The sequence below is a fragment of the Sus scrofa genome, chromosome 15 (genome assembly GCF_054392235.1).
Source record: "Sus scrofa isolate SSC_HxYL_T2T_F1_AM1 chromosome 15, Sscrofa_HxYL_maternal_Yorkshire_Landrace_v2.0, whole genome shotgun sequence".
NCBI classification, from domain to species: domain Eukaryota; kingdom Metazoa; phylum Chordata; class Mammalia; order Artiodactyla; family Suidae; genus Sus; species Sus scrofa.
This window is the reverse complement of record NC_139397.1, coordinates 130,290,955-130,315,763: the sequence shown is the minus strand read 5'-3', so window position 1 is coordinate 130,315,763 and position 24,809 is coordinate 130,290,955. Positions and strand designations below refer to the sequence as shown.

Sequence of the window (24,809 nt, the reverse complement as noted above, 5' to 3'; positions counted from 1 at the left end):
CTACTTTATGCCAAATATTATTCTAGGCATGGGGAATGCACCAAGGAACAAAGATCAAAAGACTTGCCCCTGTGGAGGAGACATTACAGAGTTGGAAATGATAAATCCAATTTTCATTGATGAAGTCTTTTTCTGATTAGCAAAGTAATATACATTCACATAGAAATTTAATGCAATTCATTCTACAAAGAAAGAAATTAAAGTTATTCTTACCACCTAGATGTAATTACTATTAATAGTTTCATTTAAAAAATTTGTCTCTCTTGATTTGTTTTTTGGGTTTTTTTTGTCTTTTTAGGGCCACACCCGTGGCATATGGAAGTTCCGAGGCTAGGGGTCAAACTGGAGCTGCAGCTGCCAGCCTACGCCACAGCCACAGCCACATGGAGATCCGAGCCACATCCGCAGACTACACCACAGCTCATGGTAATGCCAGATCCTTAACCCACTGAGCAAGGCCAGGGATCGATCCCGCATCCTCACAGACATTAGTCAGGTTTGTTACCACTGAGTCACAATGGGAACTCCAGCCTCTCTCGATTTTTATAAAATCAAAACAATGATCTATTATCCACCCTCCATTTTTCATTTAACACTATATCACTGCATTTTCACATTATTCAGTCTGTTTTGAAAGAATGATAAATGCCATATTTTATTTCACATCAGCTATTTTTTTCTCTTATGACTATCAATGCTATAAAAAGAATTTTTGCCTCTAAATCTGCACTTTACATCCTTAAAGCAAAATTCTAGAAGTGTAAATAAATAATAAGCCAAATAAAATAAACATTTAACAAAAAATATACCTCTTAACAGATTCCTTTTCAGAATTATTATAAGAATTCATACCCCTGCCAGTTATACTGTACTGTGTATACATCACTTCTTTGTTACAGGGCACACTCACGCATTGTATGGTCAGGCCACTTGAGAGGACTGTCCTCTTGCTCTCTGCAAATCCCCTGCTTGACCAGGGCTGCTTCACCTACAGCCTGCCCTACTCACATGACCTCCCTACAGACTTGCACCAAGCCCCAGCTAGAGAGTATTCAGAACTCTTTACTTCGCCTATCAAAGGGGTGGTAAAGGGGTTGTGGAGAAAAGGGAACCCTCCTGCACTTTTGGTGGGAATGTAAGCTGGTACAGCCACTATAGAGAACAGTATGGAGGTACCTTAGAAATCTATACATAGAACTACCATATGACCCAGCAATCCCACTCTTCAGCATATATCCAGACAAAACTTTCCTTAAAAAGACACATGCACCTGCATGTTCACTGCAGCTCTATTCACAATAGCCAAGACATGGAAACAACCCAAATGTCCATTAACAGACGACTGGATTAGGAAGATGTGGTACATATACACAATGGAATACTACTCAGCCATAAAAAAGAATGAAATAACGCCATGAGCAGCAACATGGATGGAACTAGAGTCTCTCATACTGAGTGAAATAAGTCAGAAAGAGAAAGACAAATTCCATATGACATCACTCATATCTAGTATCTAATATACAGCACAAATGAACCTTTCCACAGAAGAGAAAATCATGGACTTGGAGAATAGTCTTATGGTTGCCAGGGGGGATGGGGAGGGAGTGGGAGGGATTGAAACCTCGGGGTTAGGTTAACGGATGCAAACTATTGCTCTTGGTAAGGACTAACAGTGAGATCCTGCTGTGTAGCACTGAGTATGTCTAGATATTTACAACACAGCACGACAATGGGAGAAAAAATTATGTATACATATATGTGTAACTGGGTCCCCATGCTGTACAGTGGAGAAAAAAAAGTGTGTTGAGGGAAATAACAATAAAAAAATTATAAATAAAAAATTTAAAAAAAATTTAAAAGGGGTGGTGAGGTGCCTGCTCTCGGCTGGTTTCTCTCGTAACTGACCTCAATTCCCCCAGTAACTTGTAAGCTCCTCTGCCCCAGGGATGGAACACTGGCCCTTCCCACCACTGTCCCCTGCACACCAAGAGGTATAGCTTCAGGACCTTACTTCAGACATACAAGCTCCTCCATCCATTATACCATTGATGTTTCTGTCCCTCACTCCTCGCTCTTTCTTCAGTCTTGAAGCCGGGCAAGCAAAGTGTGCAGCCCAAGACACACACACACACACACACACACACAATGTGTCTCTGTCCGAGGGCTTGTAGGTCTGTGGTGCAGCACCATCTCCCCCCTCAACACACACTCTGTCCCTCACTCCTGGCTTTCTTCAATCTTGAAGCTGAGCATGTAAAAGGCTTGTATTCCTGCAGTGTAGCCCAGCACACACACACACACACATGCACGTACACATGAACACACAAACATTCATATTTAATAATTTCTTTGGCTAATATTTATTATTGAGTGTCTATTTCAGGACAGGCCTTGGTTTCAGCTCTTATATTACTGACCAAAATAGACAAAGTTGCCTCCCTTGTGGAACCTATGTTCTAGCATGAGGATACTATAAAAATAATAAGTATGTAAGTTATAAGGTTAAAAATCTGAAAAAATGCTAATTCATATATAAAACCATTTTTCTGGTGTTTCTCCAATTAGCTGATTAGGTTAACTATTTTTGTATTGCTTTTTGCTCCTCATTTTTTTCTCGACTGTACATATTATGCCTTTTAGCCATTTTCCTATTATTGCAATGATACTTCATTTTAATAATATTGCTTGGGTTGGAAATGGAGGGAGAGTAAATTATTATGTCAGAAAATATAGCAAGGTGGAGCGGAATCAGTCATAATAAAAATTTTTGTCTACATGTAGATATCTAAAACCATGAAGTTATTGTCTATAGCAATTTGCATAAGCACTATTCAATCATTATATAAAACTAATACAATGAGGCATGAAATAAACCTGATCAACTAGATTTAATAAAACCTAATCAACTATATCCTGTTTGGCACAGCTGAGAAGAATATAGGAAAATAAAATAACTGAACAACTATTTAAAACAAGAGCAGTAAAGGCCTAGTCAGAGCAATCCTACCGAAACATAGATGCACTTTTAGGCACAAAACCTAAACCCAGCCTGTATTCTGAAACATTCAGGAGATAATAGCCAATAAGATGGCAGGCAAGAACAGGGAGGTAAATGTGGGATACACATATAAGGACAATCCATAGAGGAGAGAGGAAACAAAATAAATCTTAAAACTATTCTTTCAAGCTACGTAACCATTACCATTTCTTTGTATTGACAAAGTACAACTGGAGGGCAAAGCTAAATTCTCAGTAACATGCCTTGATAGGTCAGTGGTTCTCAACTCTTGAGTACACACTGAAATCACCCAGCAGCTTTTTAAAAAAATACCAAGACCAGGTCCCACCCCAGACCAATTAAGTAATAATTCCTGAAAGTGAGGCTCTGACATTGGTATTTATTTTATTTTAAAGTCCCCCATGTGAAATAAAAGTCAGGACTGAAAATCTTTGTTTTTCCTCACAATTCAGCTTCACCACATACCAGAATCTGAATTTAGCCAAGCCTTTTAACAAACATTTTAAGCCGTATTTTCTCACCTATAAATTCAACCAAAATCATACCAAATTCATAGATGGCTGTGAGGATTAAGTGAGATGATTTCTGTGAAGCACTGATCACGTGCTTGGCACCTAATAAATCCTTAATAAACACTAGTGATTTCTATGTTTAATTTTATTATTGCTGCAATTAGTGGCACATGTTACTTTCAACTGTTGAGAAAAGGTGAATATACTCATTAGGAGTTATTTCATACTCTATTTATTATAACATACCCTATCTTAATCAAATCCTAGGTTTAATATTCTCCTGGAATATGGATTAAAGCAAAGCAGACTTTGGTATGATTCCCACCTGTCAGAATCAGTCCTATATCTAGTTAACTGCTGTTTATCTCTCTTTGTCCCAGGATCAATAACAAAAGGAGTTCTTGCTTCACTGGACAGCCAGTTGGGATTAAATACAGACTTGCTGCTTATATTCACAGGATGAAAGAACAGATGGGTAACTTGCTCTCATCTCAGTGATATATCAGTTAGGCATCCCCTGCATCTACACTGATTGGGAAGCCAATTATCTATTTGGCCTCCTTCCACAGGAGTCTCTTGGGTAGCCAGGCTCCATCCCTATGCCATTGACTTGTATCTGCTTCTCGATCTTGTTCATTGCTTTCCACTGAGCCAATATTCATGGGAATTACCCAGAATAATCTTGAATCTGGAAGCTCAAAATTATTCATTCTACATTCGCGTGTTTACCTTGTGTCAGGCATTAGGTTAGTTACAAGACCACAAATATAAGTAGAATATACTCTTTCCATTGCAAGGATTCACAGTCTCATGAAGGAACAACTTAAATGAAAAGAAAACCTATACTAGCCATATACAGAATACATTAAGGTGAAGAAATAACCAATAAGACTTCTGGAATGAAGTAGATAAAATTATCATTAGTTGTATATATTTTGATTACATCGATACATGATAGAGATAGATAATGTGTATGAAGTCAAGTGGGAAAAAGAATTACTACTAAGAAATTTATTAAACCTAAAGAAAGAAAAACATACTTTATTCAGAGATATAAATCAAGGGCTGATTTAATATCGATATTCTATGAACTCAAAGTCTATTAACAAACTTACTAAAAAGTTTGATTTAAATATTTAATTCAGGGAGTTCCCATTGTGGCACAGCAGAAACAAATCTGACTAGTATACATGAGGATGTGGGTTTGATCCCTGGCCTCACTCAGTGGGTTGGGGATCTGGCATTGCCATGAGCTGTGATGTTGTACATGGCTCATATCCCATGTTGCGGTGGCTTTGGCTTAGGCCAGCAGCTGTAGCTCCTGTTCAATCCCTAGCTTGGGAACTTCCATGTGCCATGGGTGAGGCCCTAATAAAAGCAAAAACAAAATTTTTAATGCAATTCAAATAAAATCTTCAGTGTGAATTTTGAGAAGCCTTAAAAAATTATCCTAGAATTTATCTGGAATAAAAAAAATCAGGCAAAGTTGCTTTGATATTTATAATATCTCCATTTTACAGTCAAGAAAACAAACAGAGTAAACAATCCAAATATAAGCAACAAGTGTAAGTCTAAATGATTCCAAATCTAACAATTTTTTTCAATTATTACAAAATGATGACTGAACAAGAATGGACTATTTCTTTAACCATTCAGTTATCAAATTTAATCAATAAAAAAGTTTTGATAGCATAATATTGCAATCTGTTGGCCAAGATATGGAAAAAATATTCTCTCATTTGAGGTGAATGTAAACTGATTTGGCTTTTTCAAAGGGCAAATGGAAATGTCTATTAAAATAAAAATTGTCTTGGCAATTTTATATCCAGGAATTTGCTTTATGGGTATTCTCACAAAGCTTCACCAAATTACATACATGAGTTTTCTTTTTTGTTTTTGTATTTGTTGTTGTTTTTGTGATTTGCTTGTGCTTTCTAATATGTAGCATTTCTTATAATATTAGATATTGAAAACAATTTAATTGTACATCAATACCTTGATTTAATTAAAAAAAAACTATCATACTCTTCTGGTATACTATCTTCAAATGGAATGAGGTACATGCAGTTCTGATATAATCCTAGTACACCAGTATGGCCTTTTTGGTTGTTGAAATACGGAAAGATACTTAACAACATTTGGAAAACAGCTGATATCCTTAGTACATACTCCATGTTCCTCTCAGTCCCACCACTCTAGTTCCTCCTTTGGGTACCCTCCTACCCCTGATGTATTCATTATCTTGTCTGAATTAAGGTAGTTCCTGGCACACCTGGGCCTCCAGGCTCATTCTCCCACCCTACATCCATCATCAGTGCTGACTGGTCAGTGCTCATGCTTTAATGGTTGTTAAACATTTTGAATATCATTCTAAATTTATATATACTTATACAAAATTATACTTGATATATTGTTAATTTTAAAAAGAAATTTACAGAGTGGCAAATAAGGAAAATCATTCCATTTTCACAAAATATAAAAAAAGTTCTACATATCTAAGTGATAATGTATGTATGAAATATTTTAAGGAGAGACAGAGAGAGCAAGAATCTTAACAGTGATCACCAGGAGGAGATCAAGATGGTGGACTTTGGAGGGTGTGGAGCTCATAGGCCCCCACAAACACATCAAAAATAAATCCACATGTGGACCCAATTCTCACTGAAAACAAATTGTAGACTGGTAGAAAGACTCTTATACAAACAAGAGTGTAAGAAAGACCCACACATAGCAAAGTAGGACAGGAAGAGAGGTGATCAGATTGGGACCTGAGACTCTAGGAAGGAACAAAGAAGAGGAGAAGGATTATATGGGCTTGGGGGCCCCTCCCAGGGAGTGGGCAGTTGGAACCACAGATTGAGTGCTCCAGCCCTGAGGTATGATGCTAGGAGAACCACTAAAGAGCTAAAGACATACACAGACCGCAAGTGAGGAGACAGGAAAAGATATTCATGCAAATGGAAATAATGAGAGATGGGGTAGCAATATCATATCAGACAAAATAGACTTTAAAACAAATTCTGTAGCAAAAGACAAAGGGTACTATACAATGACAAAGGGATAAATATAAGAAGGGGATATAACAATCATTACATATAAGTGCTAATAGAGGAACACCTAAATATATGAAGAAAACATTAAGGGAGACATAAAGAGAGAAACTAACAATGATACAATAATACTAGGGTTATTTACACACTACTTACATTAATGGATAAGTCATCCAGATAGAAAATAAAGAAACAGTAGTCTTCAGTGACACATTAGATCAGTTGAACTGAATAAATATTTACAGCACATTGCATCCAAAACCAGCAGAATACATATTCTTTTCAACTGATGTGGAACATCCTTTAGAATCAATCGCTTGTTACGCCACAAGAAAAGTTTCAACAAATGTAAACTCAACATCTATTCATGATAAAAACTTTCATCAAAATTTGTACAGAGGCAACATCTCATAAAGTCCATTTATGACAAACCCACAGCAAACATCATATTCAACACTGAGAACCTGCCTAAAAAAGTTTTTTGCCTAAAATCAGGAACAAGACAAGGATGCCCAGTATTACCACTTCTGTTTAACATAATATTATAAACTCCTGGCGCATAAATCAGACAAGAAAAAGAAAAGGACTCCAAATGGGAAGGAAAGAAATAAAACTCACTATTTGAATATGACACGATACTATATATAAAAAAACCTTAAATCTTCACCAAAAAAACTTTTAGAACTAATAAAGCAACTCAGTAAAGATGCAGGACACAAGATTAATATACAGAGGTCTGCCTTTCTACCCACTAATAATGAAATATCAAAAAGAGAAAAGAAAACAATCTCATTTAAAACCTCAACTAAAAAAATAAAATAAAATACCTTGGAATAAACTTAGCCAAGTAGGTAAAAGACTTATACCCTGAAAATTGTAAGACATTCATGAGGAACACTGAAGATGATACCAAGGAATTGAAAGATATCTGGTGTGCATAGACTGGAAGAATTAATGTTGTTAAAATGTCCACACTACCTCAAGTGATCTATAGACTTAATACAATCACTATCAAAAAACTCATGACATTTTTCACAGAATTGGAACAATCAATTCTAAAACTTAAATGGAATCAAAAAAAAAAAAAGACCCCAAATGGGCAGAGCAATCTCAGGTAAAACAATAATAATACAAAGCTGAAGTTATCACACCCCCTGACTTCAGACTGTACACAAAGGGACACTAATCAAGATAGTATCATATGGAGAAAAAAAAAAGCAGAAATACAGATTAGTGGAACAGAATAGGGAACCTATGTGTTGATTTTTTTAATTAGTCTCCTAAGGCAAAAAGAAACAAGCTAAAATAAGCAATTGTGGCCTATTTAAACTTAAAAACTTGCACAGCAAAGGAAACATTAACAAAACAGAAAAATAACCAACTGAATGGGAAAAAATAAATGATATGACGAATAAGGGGTTAATATCCAAAATATATAAGTAGCACATACAACTTAATTATCAAAAAAATAAGCAATCCAATTAAATAATGGACAGAAGACCTGAATAGTAAATTTTTCTAAATAAGACATATAAATAAGTACATGTTAAGATATATAAATAAGTACGTTAGGATGCTCAACATCACTATTAATCAGATAAATGCAAATCAAAACCACAATGAGCTATCACCTAATATCTGTCAGAATGATAAATTGTCTCATAAATCTGTCTACAAATGATAAACAATGTCAAGGACATGAAGAAAAGGGAACTCAAGTACACTGCTTGTGGGAATGTAAATTGGTGCAGCCACTATGGAAAACAGAATGAAGGTTCTTCAAAAAACTGAAAATAAGACTACCATGTGATATAGCATTTCTACTACTGTGAATATATCTGAAGAAAAAAATATACTAATAAAAAGATATATGCATGCCCTTGTTCATGGCAGCATTATTTACAACAGCCAAGATATGGAAGCAACTTAATTGTCCAGCAACAGATGAATGGATAAAGACATGGTATAAATACAATGGAATATTACTCAGCCATAAAAAAGAAGGAATTATTTTCATTTGCAACAATGTGGACGAACCAGAGGTGTCAGAAAGGGAAAGACAAAAACTCTGCTATCACATATAGGTAGAATCTAAATATTAAAATAGGCATTCCCATCATGGCACAGTGGAAACAAATCCAACTAGGAGCCATGAGCTTGAGGGTTTGATCCCTGGCCTCACTCTGGCATTATGGTGAGCTCTGGTGTAGGTCCCAAATGCAGCTTGGATCCTGCATTGCTGTGGCTGTGGTGTAGGCTGGCAGCTGTAGCTCTAATTCGACCCCTAGCCTGGGAACCTCGATATGCTGTGGGTGCGGCCCTAAAAAAACAAAAGACCAAAAACAAACAAATAAATAAATAAACTTAAACAAATGAATATGGCAAAACAGAAACAGATTCATATACACTGAATGAACTTGTGGTTACCAGTGAGGAGAGGAAAGGGTGGAGGGGAAAGACAGGGGTTGAATATTACAAACTTCAGTCTAAACTAAATAAGCTATAGGGATATATTGTACAGTATAGGGAATGTAGCCAATATTTTATAACATTAAATGGTGTATAATATATAAAACTATTGAATCACTGTTGTACACCTGAAACTAATATTATAACTGAGCTTTATTTCAAAAATATATATAAAACTTTAAAAATAGGGAGGCAGCTATGAATGTACATAGAAGCACTATTTATGATAGCTAAGCTATGGAAGTAACCCAAATATCAACGAATAGATAAAGATATGGTATATATGGACAATGGAATATTACTCAGCTATAAAAAATAATGAATTAATACCATTTTAAGCAATATGGATGGACTTAGAGATTATCATACAAAGTAAAGTAAGTCAAACAAAGACAGACATCAAATTATATCACTTATATGCATAATCTTAAAAAAATGATGCAAATGAACTTATTTACCAAACAGAGATACATTCACAGACATAGAAAACAAACTTATGGTTACCAAAGGGGAAAGAGCAGAGGGGTAAAATGGGAATGTGAGATTAAGATATATACATTACTGTATATAAAATAAATAATGAACAAACCTACTTACTATGGGTGGAAGAAAGCAGGGCCATAGATCTTGAGCCTGAATGCTTGGTCATGAAAAATCATGACTCCCTCTTTGAATGCCAAAAGGGATGTGCTAGGAAAGAACAGATACTGCTTTGCTAAGACAAAATAAGGGGCTAAAGCAGTCTCTTTGCTGTTCTGCAGGAAGTTGCATTATGTCCTAGATAAATGCTCTCGTGAATTTGTTGCTAGTGGTTCTCTCATCAGGAGATAGTGTTGAAGCTCCCTGTGCTGGTTTAGCAAAATGTATCTATAATCTTTTTGAAAGTTCTGCTTTCCACACTTCTGCACATAGCCTTTGTTCACAATCCTAATAAAAGACAGACACTGAATTTGATCGGGGCTCTTGCTTTTCACAGCATTAGCCATCTCTGTGTTTTTCTTAAGCTGACCTCCAGGCACAGGCCTAAGTTCAGATTGTTGTGAACGATGACAACTTATAGCACAGGGAATGCTATTCAGTATAATAACCTATAATGGAAAAGAATCTGAAAAAGAATATACATAAATATATATGTATATACACACATATATATAAAACACTATAAACCAACTATACTTCAATTTTAAAAAGGAAAAAGTAAACTTAAAAAATAACAAATATTTAAAAAATTAAAATATTAAAGAAGAAAATTAAAACGTGGAGGCAGGAGTTTCAGGATCATAGAAGGGGATGTGACAATGGAAAAAGAATTTACAGTGATGTACTGTGAAGATGGAGGAAGAGCCCATGAGCCAAGGAATCTAAGCAGCCTCTCAAGTTGGAAAAGTCCAGGAAAGGATTCTCCTCCAAAGGCTCCAGAAGAAACCAGCCCTGACATCTTGATTTCAGACTTCTGCCCTCCAGATCTGTGAGCTAATAAATAAGGGTTTTAAACCAAAAACAAAACAAAACAAAGCAAAAAAACCCATTGTTACCAATGGATAGAGTAGAGATCAAAGCAAAGGGAATAGATTAATTACATTTGACATCATATCTTTCTTTACTGTTTGGATATTTTATCACATATATGTATTCTTTTCTTAAGTATTCAATTAAAGTAACGTATATAAAGAATCTAACATACACATATTAAGGCCATCTCATTTTAACTAGTATTTTCAAACTGTGGCTTACCTGGATATGATGCAGTTAAAAACCTGTTTTCAATGACTTGTCAAATAAAACAAATTTGGCAGCTATAGCTATAGAGACTATGGAGCTTGGGCTTATCAGACACAACCTAGAATAGATTTACAAGGAGATCCTGCTGAATAGCATTGAGAACTATGTCTAGATACTCATGTTGCAACAGAAGAAAGGGTGGGGGAAAAAACTGTAATTGCAATGTTTACATCTAAGGATAACCTGACCCCCTTGCTGTACAGTGGGAAAATAAAATTAAAAAAATAAATAAATAAGGAACAAGGATATATTGTATAGCAGAGGGAATTATAACCATTGACTTGTAATAAATTTTAATGGAGTGTAATCTGTGAAAATACTGCATTACTAAACTGTACAACTGAAACTAATATAATATTTTAAATCAATTATACTTCAATGAAAATTTTTAATAAAATAAAAATGGAGAAAAATAAAAAAAAAATTAAAAAAAAAGAGCTTCTCTGCATCTCGCTGCCTCCCTTGCACTTAATCTGAGTTAAAGTTACTGGGTTTTGAAAAATGGGATGTTAGTACAAATGATGGAAGCCACTTCCAGTCCTAGCCTTTAAATATCCCAACGTAGTTCACCATCTCCCTTCCACAGTGACTTTGGAGGTCTATGTTCCAGACAGTGTAGCCACCAGACGGCTGCCCCTATACCCAAGTCACTGAATGGAGGAGAGCCACACTGGGGAATTACACTGTCCACAGTCAGAATGAACCTTAGTTGTAAAAGCACTTTGGATTTGGGGGCTTATCTCTCATTTCAGCTAATATTTACATTGGCCAATACAGTTGAAAATGATGATACTTAATAATCAGTCATTTATATTAATTTTTAAAAATACAAGGTCAAAAGATGAATGTTTTAAAATAGTGCATTTAATGAATATGGCAAAAAAAATTGTTCAAATGTGATTTTTCTCTCCTTGTCCTAAATTTCCATGGTGAGAGAAATTTATCAGAAATAAAGTAAGTTTTGTTCAGGCTTTTGTGCCCTCATTATTGCATTCATCACTCAAGTATTCCATTACCTGATGAAAAACTTCACACATTACTACCTAGCAATGACAGACAGGTGACATTATGTCCAAGACTTGATTGAGCTAAGTGATATTCACAGTCCAAGTATGAACATAAGAGTGAGGCAGGGAAAGTCTTCTTTCCTTATTTATACGTTCAACTGCTTGACTTTTATGTTTGTTTACACTGTGGTGACTTCAGGTTGTAAGGAGGATTATATTTGCAAAAGGCTGTTTTCACATGTATTTAGGCATCTTTGATCTAATACCCCTAAAAGTATCTAATCATTCTTTAAATTTTCCACTGTGTATAATTACATCAAGCAAATAGTTTTGATGCATTTTCACTAAGTCATCCTTTACTTTGACTCAGATCAAATTAGGCTAAAGTTAAAAGACTAACAAAACAAAACATACGGAGTTCCTGTTGTAGCTCAGCAGGTTAAGAACTCAACATAGCATCTGTAAGGATATGGGTTCCATCCCTGGCCTCACTCAGTGGGTTAAAGATCTGGCTTTGTTGCAAGCTTCAGTGAGGGTTGCAGATGAGGCTTGTATCTGGTGTTGCCATGGCTGTGGGGTAGACCTACAGCCTCAGCTGTAGCCATGGCTGTGGGGTAGGCCTACAGCTACAGCTCCGATTAGGCCCCTAGCCCAGGAATTTCCATGTGACTGTAAAAAATAAAAATTAAAAAAAGCACTTGGAAACTCCTAGTTTGTCACATTTTTAAAGTATATCTCTAGACTAAACTGCTTATTTGTGCCATAAATTTATTAATAGAACAGAGATCAAAGATTTGCTTGATTTAAAAACAGAGATTGACAGCCAGATTTATACTTTCTCTTAGTATGTATAGGATTTTGAAGGAAAGAAATTATTAAGAAATACTCTTAGAATATTATTAAAGGTAAAGACAAGAATTGACGTGCTTCAAGTAAATGTAAGTTGTGAAGTTAAATGAATGTACATTTTTACTATGCTGAATAATAATGACTATTATTTGAAAACTAAGTTCCATTAATTAATTTCAGTGATTCTCAAAGAGTAGTCCTCTGAGCAGTGTAGCCACATCAGCTGAGAAATTAATTAAAGTACAAATCCACAAACCCCAGTCCAAATTTACTAAATCAGAAACTCTGGGAACAGGGTCCAACGATCTGTATTTATAATGAGATCTTCAGGTGATTTGGATGCTTGCTAAAATTTGAGAACCACTGAATTTCACGAAAATCTTATCTTTCAAAATTTAACAAACTTAGCTAAGAGATTTAAAAGCATTAAGCATAATTATAATAACTGAAATTTAAATGCCATATAATCAGAACTGGAGAAAATGAATAAATTATAGGTATTCAATATCCAATATCTTAATCTTTATAATATTAAAATGAATTTACATTAATAAAAATAATTATAATGAAAGGAATTTATATGATTCATTATATTCTTTCATTATTTGTCTCAGTGAAGTATCATCAAAAGGATATAATAAAACACTAGCCAGTCAGGAACTCAGCTGAAATTTTTTTTAACATTTTTTATAATTTTAAAAAATGTTTTAGAACTTAGAACTTCTCACCTTTTTCATTTATCATATATATTAATTTGTGTTCACATAACTAACCTCATTTTAAATAGTTCACTAAAACTTCAGAGGAATAGACAAGAAGACCATTAAAATGAATTAAGATTAATAGTGAAAATAATAATAGCTATCATTTATTTAATAACCTACATATATACTATCTCAGATACTCACAAGAGTTCTGCATATTGGATATCATCTCTTTTTTACAGATGGACAAAAATTGAGCTCAGGTAGGATAATGACTAACTGGTGTTGCTGGGACCAGGAGTCAGATTCCATCTTCCTGGCCTTAAAGCCTCGGTTATTTCTACTTTGCCCTTTGGTTCCAGTATCTGTGATAGTATTCTTGTGTCTCCAACTGGACACTTTTAACTAAGATGCACTGATGAAATACTTAAGACCTAACTTTTCTTCTAGCTTAAAAGAATAATTTGTCTTAACTATAAACTACAAACAAACAGCTCCTGAAATTGCTTAGGACAATGTCATATCTACCTGAAATTTTCAGAAACTTGGAAACTCACCTTGAAGCAGGCTTGGGGGTGAGTAGGAGGTGGATAAGGGATGAACATAGTGAAACTGTAAATCATTTTAATTTCCCCACGGCCATACAAGGATCGTTTATCATCCTCATTTTACAGATGGGAAAAATTAGTCTAAAATAATCTAACCCTTTTCCCAATGTTACAAATCTGTCAGGTTAAAAAACTCACATTAAAATCAAACTTTGTTTGACTCCAAAATCTTTCTCATTTTACCATATTTTACCCCACCCCCAAGTTCCTTCATCAAGGCCTGTTGTTTTAAAAGTTTTTCTTTTTTAAAAAATGGGCTTAACAGAAACAGTAAAGGTAATGAAACCTTTTTTCTTTAATGGCTTGGTAATCATTATTAATACTACTGTTCAACAATACAACTTTGTCTATTTTTTTAGTCTTTATGTCTCCTTCTAATTATAATAATCATAGCAATTTCTGCTCTTTTCTTGATCCATTTTTGTGTGGTTTCTAATCTGCTATAAGTCATAAAGTATCACAACTGGATAAATTAAGAACCTTTTCTTAACTACACCAGTAAAGTTCTGTATTAAGACCTCCTGGGAGTTCCTATTGTGGCTCAGAGGTAAAGAATTTGAGGAGTATCCATAAGGATGTGGGTTCGATCACTGGCCTCACTGCATAAGAATCTGGCATTGCTATGAGCTGTGGTGTAGGTGGCAGATGCGGCTCAAGTCTAGCATTGCTGTGGCTGTGGCACAGGCCTTCAGCTGTAGCTCCAATTCAATCACTAGTCTGGGAACTTCCATATGCTGTGGGTGCAGCCCTAAAAAGGCAAAAATTAAAAAAATATGACCTTCTGCACAGTAGCACTATAATTTTTAATGCAGATCTTTGTCTCAGATGAGATCTCTCTGTTGGTCTTATTAGGAGTAAGTGTGAATATATTTTTCTTCTTAGGACATCACCTGCAGCACATGGAAGTTCTCAGGCTAGGACTCAGATTGGAACTACAGCTGGCAATCTACACCACAGCCACAGAAATACCAGATCCTTAACCCACTGAGTGACAGCCAGGGATCAAACCTGCATCCTCACAGATACTATGTTGGGTTCTTAACTCACTGAGCCACAATGGGAACTCCTAAGTCAGCATTTTTGATGACTGAGTCTCCAGAAGATCCAATACTGATTATTGAATAAAAATTGTTATAAAAACTGGTTTAATTATTCAGGAAGAAAAGGTAGAATATTGCATTTTATCCTGCTCCCAAGTTAATTCTAGATGAATTAGAGTTCAATATTTTTAAAAAATCATGAATCAGAAATAATATATAAATATTTATATAATTTTGGAATATAGAAACCCTAAGCATAATATTAAGAAAGAAATAGTGAAGTAAAAGATAGTTATAATTGACAGCACAATTTTTAAACTTCAAAAATTAAAAGAAATCAAAGGGAAAACTGCAAGGAAAATGTTGGCATATAAAAGTAGTAATATATAAATTACACATAAAGATGACTTAAAATCAGTCATAAAAAAGTAAACTGTCTTGAAGAAAAAGATACAAAGTCTATGAATACACAAGTCACCCATAAAGTAGTCAGTTAACATGTAAAGGGTCAGTCTCTCTAATAATCTAATACATTTGTAATAACAAACAATATGATAGTCATTTGCAAATTGGTAAACTATATTTTTTTTTGGTAAACTATATTTTTAAGTAAGAAAATTGGTGAGGTACTCTCATACACTTTAAGCAGTAATATAAAATTATATAAACTGTCTAGAAGGAAATCTTAATATGCATCATATTAAGAAATGACAAAACACCTTCTATCAATAAGGTTATTTCTAAAAATGTATTTGAAGAAAACATTCATATGAATGTGTTAGGATGTATATATAAATATATCCATGGACCACTATTTATTGCAGCAAAGTACAAGAAACACCTAAATTCCAATAAATAGGGATTAGTTAATTGAATTATAGAATTCCATACCTCCAGGTATTGGGACACAATTTAGCTGTTAATAATTAAATTTACAAAGAACATTTACAGACATAAAAAATATCCACTAATATGGAATAAAAATACATTACATACCTGCATACATATATGTGTGTGGAACTAAAAGAAAGTATATCAAAATAAAAATAGTAACTCTGTATGCTATTTATTTTATAGTCATTTCTTCATTCTCAAATCTTTCTAAAAGGGACTGAGATTACTTTTAACATTTAGAAAAGCATGTTATCAAATATACTTATGATGTATAAATAATACAGGATAGGACTACACATCTCTGCCCTCTTGAACCTGGTGTGTCCATGTGATTTATCTGACCAATGAAATGTGAGCAGAAGCCACATGAGGCACTTGTGGGAAGACCACTTCTTTGGTACCTCCTTCTGATACTATGAAAGCACATGACAAGCACTTCATCAGCCTGTATTCCCAAATAATTATCATGAGCAGAGCCCCTTTGTTGACCCACAGTGTATGTGATATATTTGTTTTTTTTTTCTGCTTAAGCCACTGAGATATATTTGACGTGTGTGTGTGTGTGTGTGTGTGTGTGTGTGGAGACATCCAAATTTCAAACTGGTATAGATAAGACCACAGACACCGAGATGTTTGGTAATGTCTTATTGTCTCTACTCATTAAAAACTAAAGTAACCTATTACTATTTGTAATTCCCAAGTAAAATAACCCTTTAAGTAATACACTGATTCTTCCTTCATTTATAAAAATCACACTATGATAGCCTCAAAGCAGCGAATGAAGTCTACATCCCTCTCTTGTCCAGACTTTTTCTGAGAAATGGGAATAATGATCCAATTCATTTGTGTTATCTTAGACAAATCTTCCTTTTAGGAAGACAATAAACACTTTTCTAATGGTGCCTTTCTGTTTCCCATGCACATTTCTGGAGGCAGACAGCTGGCACAGGTTCTCTTACTGGCACCAACAGCATACAGCTGGGTTGCCTATACTTCTATTTCTCTAGAATGCATGATAGTGGCTCCCATAGTCCTCAGGAGCCTAAACAGATGCTAATCGAAATTCAACCAGGATAAAAACTCTTACCGAAGTATATAAAAGCCATTTATGACAAACCTACATACAATATAATACTCAGTGGAGAAAAGCTGAAAGCCTTCCCACCAAAATCGGGAACATGACAAAGATGCCCACTCTCACTATTTTTATTCAACGTAATATTGGAAATCATAGGCACAGCAATCAGACAATCAAAAGAAATAAAATGTATCCAAATTGGAAGAGATAAAACTGTCACTGTATTAATATGACATGATACCACATACAGAAAACAATAAGGACTCCAAACAAAAACTACTAGAACTGATCAACAAATTCAGCAAAGTAGCAGGATACAAGATAAACATTCAGAAATTGACTGCATGTCTGTATACTAACAATGAAATATTAGAAAATGAATATAAAAATATAATATCTTTTAAAATCACACCCAAAACAATAAAACACCTAGTAATAAACCTAACCAAGGAGGTGAAAGACTTATATGCTAAAGTCTATAAAACATTAATCAAGGAAATTAAAGAGGATGAAAAGAAATGGAAAGAGACCCCATAGTCCTGGATTGGAAGAATTAATATATTTAAAATAGCCATACTACCCAAGGCAATCTACAGATTCAATGCAATACCTATAAAATTACACATTACATGTTTTCACAGAACTAGAACAAACAACCCAAAAATGTATATAGAACCATAAAAGACCCAGAATTGCCAAAGCAATCCTGAGGAACAAAAACCAAGCAGGATGCATAATTCTCCCAGACTTCAGACAATACTACAAAGCTATCTTAATCAAGACAATGTGGTACTGGTACAAAATCAGACATACAGACCAATGGAACAGAATAGAGAACCCAGAAACAATCCCAGACACCTATGGTCAATTAATCTTCAACGAAGGAGGAAAAAATATAAAACGGGAAAAAGTCTCTTTAGCAAATGGTGCTGGGAAAATTGGACCGCTGAATATACATCAATGAAACTAGAACACACCTTCATAAAATGCACAAAAATAAACATAAAATGGTTTAAAGACATAAATATAAGACACCACAAAACTCCTAGAAGAGAACGCAGGCAAAACATTCTCTGACATCAACCTTACAAATGTTTTCTTAGGTCAGTTTCCCAAGGAAATAAAAATAAAAACAAAAATAAACCAAAGGGAACTAATACAGTTTACAGGATTTTGTAGAGCAAAGGAAACCATAAAAAAAAGACAACCTATAAAATGGGAGAAAATATTTCAAACAATGCAACCATCTAGGGCTTAATCTCTAAAATATACAAACAACTCATATAACTCAACAACAACAAAAAATTGAAAAATGGGCAGAAGACCTGAATAGACATTTTTCCAAATAAGACATGCATATGGCCACAGGCACATGAAAAAATGTTCAGCATTACTAATTATTAGAGAAATATAAATCAAAACTACAATGAGGTACCACATCACACAGGTCAGAACAGCCATCATTAATAAGTCTACAAATAACAAATGCTGGAGAGGGTGTGGATAAAAGGGAACCCTGCACTGTTGGTGGGAATGTAAATTGGTGAAATTCCATTCACTATGGAAAACGGTATGGAGGTAACTCAGAAAACTACCATATGAGCCAGCATTCCTACCCCTGGACATTTACATGGACAAAACTTAAATTCAAAAAGATACAAGCATCCCTATGTTCATTGCAGCACTATTCACAATAGCCAAGACATGGAAACAATCTAAATGTCCACTGACAGATGAATTAATGAAGATGTAGTACATATATATAATGGAGCACTACTCAGCCATAACAAAGAACAAAATAATGCCATCTGCAGCTACATGGATGGAACTAGAGATTCTCATACCAAGTGAAGTAAGTAAGAAAGACAAATACCGTATGATATCACTTATATCTGGAATCAAATATATGGCACAAATGAGTCTATCTACAGAATAGAAACAAACTCATGGACATAGAAAACAGACTTGTGGTTGCCGGGGGTGGGGGGGAGGGAGTGAGAAGAATTGGGAGTTTGGATTTAGCTGATGCAAAGTTGCATTTGGAGTGGAGAAGCAATGAGGCCCTGCTATACAGCATAGGGAGCTATAGCCAATCACCTGTGATAGAACATGATGAAAGATAATATGAGAAAAAGAATATATATATATATATATATATATATATATATATATATGTATAATTGGGTTACTTTGCTATACAGCAGAAATTGACAGAAAATTGTAAATCGGTTATAATAAAAATTTTACAAAAAAGAAATAAAACCAGGATTTAAGGAGGTCAAGGGTCACTCATACAATACCTAGTTATTGTTGGTGCAGAGCTATTAAGACATAGCTATTTATTTTCTCAATGGTTTTTGATCATATCCGTTCACTACTGTAAGAAAATAGTTATAGCACCTTTTAAATTCATAAAAAATGTAAGCAATTAAATGAAAGGTAAGAAAAATCAATGAAGTGGACACTTACCAGTAAAAGACATACTCTATTTATTGTAAAGCAAGGCAATTCTCCACTGTAGTTTTGTTTGAAAAAGGATGAAGACTTTCTAAGCCTTTATCAATTCCCCTCACTTAGCAGCATATAAAAGAAAATTGATAGACCTGGACATTTCAATGACTTTTAGATTATATCCCTCTCACTATAACATTAATTTAAAATAAACAATTATATAATCTCTATGAAACAGAGACCAAGAATAAGTCTTATAAAGGTTAAATTTGCCCAAAGATATATCTGACCAGTTATACATCATTGAATTGGATGACTTGTCTAGTCGCATTCACTGTCTAATATATTCTCTGTTGGCAGGCTTCCAAAATAAAGCGTAATCATGTATTTTTGTTACTGAAATTGCCACATTTAACTCAGCTATCTTATCCTGACTTTAATGCAGTTAAATTAAGAATTGTAATTTAGGAGTTCCTGTCGTGGCTCAGTGGTTAATGAATCCAACTAGGAACCATGAGGTTGAGGGTTTAATCCCTGGCCTCACTCTTTGGGTTAAGGATCTGGCATTACCATGAGCTGTGGTGTAGGTCACAGATGTGGCTCAGATCCCGAGTTGCTGTGGCTATGGAGTAGGCCTGCAGCTGTAGCTCCAATTAGACCCCTAGCCTGGGAACCTCCATATGCCATAGCTGCAGCCCTAGAAAATACAAAAGAAAAAAAAAAATTGTAATTTAATAAAAAATACATTATCCAATTTTTCATTTTGACGAAGCTTGTTATGCAATAACGTAAATATCTAAAAAATTTCTATTTATATTTCATGTAAAATAATCCTAGACAATAAATAATAACTTTTGTTTAACACTATTATAATCACATAAAAGTTTGCAAACTCTGACATTTTCAAAGGATAAATGAAATGGAGAGACAGCAGAAAGCACATGAAATTCATGAAAGTCTACCAAAATGATAACATAAGTGACCATTTCTGTCACAGTGTCACGCATGAAGCAGTGCCATGCAATGCTTTATGCGAAGTCAATAAATGGGACAGCTTTTGAAAATGATGGCCCCATTTTCAACACATTTCCTAATTCAGCAAATCAACTTTCATTTATTTGAGATACGAGTAAATGTCAAGGATTTTCTGGTTAGCTTTGTGGATAGAAAGTATGGATAATTATTGATGCCGCTCCTCACTGGTTTTTATCCGTATCTATCCCTCTAAGGCAATGCCTTGTTGTAGCAAAGTTACATTATCTGCATTAGTGGCTAAGAGGAAATGCTTGATAATTCTGCCCCAAACTGTCGTTTGTTGTTTTACATGTCCAGATAGAAATAGAAGCCTGTGCGCAAATTGATAATCATCTTAGCTACTGAAGTTTTCACTCTCTGGGGAGACCCACAAGGATGAACTTCTCGTGGTTTGGTGACTTATAACTACATGAGGACTCACAGTAAAATAGCTACCTTTCACTCTGAGTTTTTCAAGGTAGCTGCCATTAGTACAATTTTCTGCAATTTTTATCTTCTTTTTGTTAGTACCTACTTTGGTGGTCTTCTTATCTTTGAATTTTAAATAAAGTTGTAGTTTAGACAATGTAAAGCAGGTTCAGTCATTCAAAAGCCAGGAAGATAGTTCAAATGAATTAACTAACTAGTCATTGAAAGATGTACATTTAATACATAATTCTTCACTTCCACATAGTAATATGTTCTCTCCCTTTTTTTTAGTAAATGTATAACTTTCTCTCTCTTTCTTGATACCATGCCCCCCCTCCTTATGGTAAAGACACAAGTACAAGACAAAATTAACTTTTATCTCTATGGGAAGAAAAACAAAAGCAGAAATATGAAGATTAATTGTACCTATTATGGAATATTGCAATTGTCACAGAATAGTCCTTCTATTTAACTATGAGCTCTTAGAAGACAAGTATAAAATATTATTCATTTTTGTCTCTCTAACATTATAACTTACACATAAATAGCTACTCAATACATGCCTATTTAGTGAACAAATGGCCTTCCCAAAAGTCAGCATGTTGTTCATATCTCATTCATGGAACAGAGTCAGTATATTTCTCTGAGGTAGAAATGGTATAAAATAACTTTATAAATCATATTGTTGTGTGTGAACTTACCTAGGAATTTTATTCCCCTAATTCAATCACTAGGTGGTAAATCCTATATGGGGCCAGCTAGAGACATTCTTTATTTTTGCACCACAGAATGATAATGAGTGTTAAAGATTTAGTGACTCTAAAAACACACCTACTGATTTACAATGACCTACACTAACACTATGTAAATAAGATTTTAAAATCCATTATACATTTACATTTTAATAATACCTTTCAGAGATTCTGATTCAACTTCTATCTTTTGACTTCTAGCCATGCATATGCATATATACCAAATTTACTATGTATTCATAAAAAAATCAAAGATGAGGCAGGAATAATTCAAGATAACCTGTGTTTCAATGACTTCAAATATTTGTCTTCAGGTTAAAATTAGCTCAATTCCTTTGCCAAAAGTTTGCCTCATTCCTGTTTGAGTGTCCCTGCAACATTAACAGGCAGATACAGTGGAAACATATTCATCTAGAGTCAGATTATTTTCAGCAGAGTGAGACAAGTAGGAAGGAGCAAGATCTCTGATAGGGATCTATCTTGACATGATAATTAGGCTTGTTATAGGAATATAGACCAATTAATTTTGAATCACAGTCTTGAAGACACAAATGGGATTTGAATAAGATGGTAGCAAACAGCATGCATTAATACAAAAATGATCTAGACTCTGGGAAAAGCAAAACTTGGTACTGCAGATATTTTAGAGACAGCGAGAGTTTGGAAATGCAAATGAAAAACCCATAAAGAAAGAGTACAAGTAGGTAAGACTGGAAAGGATGAAGTTGAATGGAAGAAGTCCATGAAGGAATAGGAAGACAAGATAAACATGGAATTTTATAGACACTGAAGATACTGAAATTCTAGGCAAAAAAAAACAAAACAAACAAACCATGATTCAAGAAGATATATTTTTCAAAATAATATACTGTTTTCAATTATTCAATATATCATACATCCTATATATAAATATAAAAATTTAAGTTTATATATATATATATTTATCTTCAAAGCAGATAAGTTTTAGTAAACAATGAATGATGATATGCAGAAAATCCTCTCAGTTGAAAAACGCTAAAAAATATGGTCAAAAAAAATTTTTAGATGTCTTTGAAATATCAGTGTTTAAAAATATAGTAAAGAATAACTGAGTCAAGATCCAAGAGGAGAAAGACACACCTTTGGCATTTGGCGTTCATTTTCTCCTGAAACTTTGGCTACTTGTCAGACAACTTTAATAGAGAAGGCTAAGAAAGTGAGACAAGAAGGACTAAAATTGAAGCTGAGAGGCCAGCCAAAGGATGTGTTCTGCAAACACCTCAGGCCTTGCACTGAGAATCTGAGGAATGAACATGAACTAGTCACAGACTGACCTTCCAAAGACCAAAGCTAAACTTTGAATCATATCAGTCACTAACTGGAATAAGGTGATATGCCATTGACAGTACTTCTAGTACAACTTCCTACAAGATGTTACCTAAAATCTGCTTTGGAGAAACAGGGCCTCAAATCAGACTTCTATTTTTTTTTTATATTTTAAATTTTTTTTATTTTTTCCATTATAGTTGGTTTACAGTGTTCTATCAGTTTCTCCTATACAGCAAAATGACCCAGTCACACACACACACACACACACACACACACACACACACACACATTATGTGTGTTTTTTCTCACATTATCCTCCATCATGTTCCATGACAAGGGACTACACATAGTTCCCTGTATTATACAGCAGGATCTCATTGCTTGTCCCGTACAAATGCAATAGTTTGCATCTATTAACCTGAGACTCTCAGTCCATCCCACTCCCTCCCCCTCCCCCTTGGCAACCACAAGTCTGTTTGTTCTCCAGGTCCATGAGTTTCTTTTCTATAAAAAGGTTCATTTGTGCCATATATTAAATTCCAGATATGTGATATCATATGGTGTTTGGCTTTCTCTTTCTGACTTACTTCACTTAGTATGAGCATCTCTAGTTCCATCCATGTTGCTGCAAATGGCACTATTTTGTTCTTTTCTATGGATGAGTAGTATTCCATTGTGCATATAGACCATATCTTCTTAATCAGTTCATCTGTCAATGGACATTTAGGTTGTTTCCATGCCTTAGCTATGTGAATGGTGCTGAAATGAACATATGGGTGCATGTATCTTTTTCAAGGAAAGTTTTGTCTGGATATACGCCCAAGAATGGGATTACTGGGTCATATGCTAGTTCTATATTTAGTTTTCTGAGGTACCTCCATACTGTTTTCCATAATGGTTGTACCAATTTACATTCCCATCAACATTGTAAGAAGGTACCCTTTTCCCCACACCCTCTCTAACATTTGTTATTTGTTGACTTTGTTAATGATGGCCATTCTGACATGTGTGAGGTGGTACCTCATAGTAGTTTTGAGGAAATCATAAAAAACAAAGACAACCTATGGAATGGGAGAAAATGGTTCCAAATGATGCAACTGACAAAAGCTTAATTTCTAAAATATACAAACAACTTATACAACTCAACAGCAAAAAAACCAACAACTCAATTGAAAAATGGGCAAAAGACCTGGGTAAACATTTCTCCAAAGGAGATATACAGATAGCCAACAGGCACATGAAAAATGCTCAACATCACTAATTATTAGAGAAATGCAAATCAGACTTCTATTTTTAAAGAGACATTGTCTAGTACACACAAAAACAAAAACAGAACAAATAAAACAGGTTCATGAAACTCAAGACAATGTGACCAAAACCCAAGAGAAATGATGGACATTAGACACTTACCCAACAGGAATGCAGATGATGAAGAAATTAGTCAAAGATGTTAATCTGTGAACTGGAAGATGAATCCAAAGGAAACTACTTTGCTGATAAAGGGAGAGGTTAATATATGGAAAAGAATATAAAATACAATGAGAATAAAAGGAAAATATTTATAAAAATGTAAACTCATTTTTATAAACTACATTTATAAAAATGTATATCTCTGATATAAAAATAGAGATAAAATGGTGAAGAAGCAATATGTGAAGAGATAAAAGCTAAGAATTTTCCAAACCAATAAAGAACATCAAGCCACAAATTCAAAAAGCATGACACAGAGTTCTCATTGTGGTTCAGTGGGTTAAGGACCTGACGTTGTCTCTGTGTGGATGCTGGTTTGATCCCTGGCCTCACTTAGTGGGTTACAGATACCACACTGCTGCAAGATGGGGCA

The 24,809-nt window shown here is 34.5% G+C and overlaps 1 protein-coding gene across 13 annotated transcripts in view; it reads right to left on the bottom strand.

The window, feature by feature from the left end:
• The window catches only part of SPAG16 (sperm associated antigen 16), a 959,311-nt gene that overhangs the window by 825,155 nt on the left and 109,347 nt on the right, over nt 1-24,809 (bottom strand). The window lies entirely within an intron of this gene.